Source organism: Arachis duranensis, chromosome 5 (assembly GCF_000817695.3).
Source record: "Arachis duranensis cultivar V14167 chromosome 5, aradu.V14167.gnm2.J7QH, whole genome shotgun sequence".
Lineage (NCBI taxonomy): Eukaryota > Viridiplantae > Streptophyta > Magnoliopsida > Fabales > Fabaceae > Arachis > Arachis duranensis.
Genome location: NC_029776.3, coordinates 49,442,805 through 49,445,745, shown reverse-complemented (window position 1 = coordinate 49,445,745; position 2,941 = coordinate 49,442,805).

The following is a 2,941-nucleotide window of genomic DNA, read 5'->3' as shown; positions in this document are numbered from 1 at the left end:
TAAATCCTAATCCTAAGAGAGAGGAGAGAACCTCTCTCTCTAAAAACTACATCTAAAACATGAAAAGTGAATTATGAGAGCATGATTATGAATACATGCATTCCCCAACTTTATAGCCTCTAATCTGTGTTCTCTGGGCCAAAAACTGGGTCAGAAATAGCCCAGAAATCACTTCCAGCGCTTTCTGGTCCGTACAGGTCGCGGAAAAGTGATGCGGCCGCATCGTCCACGCGACCGCGCGGATTGGTTGTTGGCTAGGTCACGCGTCCGCGTGACCCACGCGTTCACGTCGCTTGGTGTCGAGGCAACTATGGCAAATTATATATCAAATCGAAGCCCCGGACGTTGGCTTTCCAACGCAACTGGAACCGCGTCGTTTGGACCTCTGTAGCTAAAGTTATAGCCGTTTGAGTGCGAAGAGGTCAGGCTGGACAGCTTAGCAGTTTTTCCAACTTCTTGCATTCCTTCCACTTTGCATGCTTCCTTTCCATCCTCCAAGCCATTCTTGCCCTGTAATCTCTGAAATCACTTAACACACATATCAAGGCATCTAATGGTGATAAGAGAGGATTAATAATAAGCAAATATAAGTCCAAAGAAGCATGTTTTCAATCAAAGCACATAATTAGGAAGGGAAATGTAAAACATGCAAATAGTATGAATAAGTGGGTAAAGAGTTGATAAAATCTACTCAATTGAGTACAAGATAAACCGTAAAATATGGGTTTATCAGTACCCCAGCACCATTTTCAGATTGTGCAAAAAGGCCAAGGTGGTCTTTGAGGATAGCAAACCGGACTGGGTGAACCCTGGGAAATTAATTACAGTCCAGCGTATGGTCTACACTACACCTGCACAGCAACAAAGAAGGCCACAAATAGGGAAACTAAAAATAAAAGAAGGAGCTCATCAAGAGGAGTCTCATCAGGAAGAATATCAACAAGAAGAGCATCCTTACTCAGCAGACTTGAATATGACTCACCTTCTAAGAGCTATTGAAGATATGGGAGTGATACATATGAAAGGGCAAGAGCAGATACTAAGCTGGATGAGCCAACAAGAGGTGTGGGAAAAACAACAAATGGAGCAGCAATAGGAACAATACTCCCAGCTCACTCAAACCATCACCCAAGTTACTGAGAGGCAAGAACGTCAAGATAAGCAATTGCAAGAACTCAATCAGCGGCAAATAGCTCAGATGAGAACATTCAATGAGTTCACTGTACTTAATGAAGGACGTCAATTACATAGGGAGGAGTTCAACGTAAACACTCAAGCAAGGTTGAACTACATGTCCAGTAATATGCATCATCTACACTATGCCATCCCTACATATGATGAGGTCCAAAAAGATTTTGTAGAACAAGAAGAGAGGAAGGTGAAACAGCAAAAGGAAACACTCAAGAAGAAGATGGAAGATGGTGGTTTCTGGAAGAAACTGTTTGGAAAAGGCAAAGGGAGTGGGAGTACAAGCACTCAGGAGGGACACAAGGAAGACAAGCAAGGAGGAGAGCATGGACAACCACAAGAGTAAAAGGTGGTGGAGTTCCTTCTTTCTCCATCTTTTTCTATGTTTAAATAAGGAAGATCGTGGATGAAATAGGACATGCTTCCATGTTAGTTCGAACCTTTTCAATTCTGCATTTTAAGTCTATTGCTTAGGTCTATGATTTCTGGTTTAAGTGTTACTGCATCATACCATTACTTATTGTATGCTTGTCCTTTTGAATCAAATGAAAAAGAGAATGATTGTGTTTTAAAAAGACCAGAGTGGAGTTCATAATATGGAGTAATTTTCTGAATCTTTGGTGTGATCATAAGTTAGCTAAGTTGGTTCAACCATAAAGTGGGATTATCAGCTGAAAGTCCACTATCAAGAGTAACCCTCATTACAGAGCATTTAGTAAGCCAAAGAGGTGCTGGACACCAAGGTCTCAAGAAGGAAAATAAATGAACCAGATGCCTGTGGTGTGTATGTATGGGGGAGAGACTTGAGGGAGTAAGTCCTTAGGGGTGTCTCAACACCTAGCACCTTGAACCAACTGGTTCGGGAGTGTTGGTTGAAAGCTTATCTTAAAGAGTTGCCCCCTTACAGAGCACCTAGCCTGAAGAACACAAATAAGCCCTGAAATGACAATAAAATGATCAATAAAAGTCTCATGGTATGTAAGCAAAGCCAGAGTTTTAGAACATGATAAAGGTCTGAAAGCCAGTAATGGAATGAACCAAAGTTGCTATGCATGAAACCACCATAAAATCAGTAACATGACCTCCACAAGAATGACTCATTCCTCTTGGTATTTCATTCATCATTCTCCTGTTCCAGTACTTACTTAGGGACAAGCAAGCTTTAAGTTTGGTGTTGTGATGTGATGAGCGGATATTTTATACGCTTTTTGGGGGTAATTTCATGTAGATTTTAGCATGTTTCAGTTAGTTTTTAGTAAAATAATATTAGTTTTTAGGAAAAAATCATATTTCTGGACTTTACTATGAGTTTGTGTGTTTTTCTGTGATTTCAAGTATTTTCTGGCTGAAATTGAGGGAGCTGAGCAAAAATCTGACTTAGGCTGAAAAAGGACTGCTGATGCTGTTGGATCCTGACCTCCCTGCACTCGAAATGGATTTTCTGGAGCTACAGGAGTCCAATTGGCGCGCTCTCAACGGCGTTGGAAAGTAGACATCCAGGGCTTTCCAGCAATATATAATAGTCCATACTTTGCGCAAGGATAGACGACGTAACTTGGCGTTAAACGCCAAGTTCATGCTGCTGTCTGGAGTTAAACGCCAGAAAAACGTCATGATCCGGAGTTGAACGCCCAAAACACGTCATAACCTGAAGTTTGACGCCAAGAAAGGCCTCTACACGTGGAAAGCTTTAGTCTCAGCCCCAGCACACACCAAGTGGGCCCCAGAAGTGGATTTCTGCACCAATTATCTT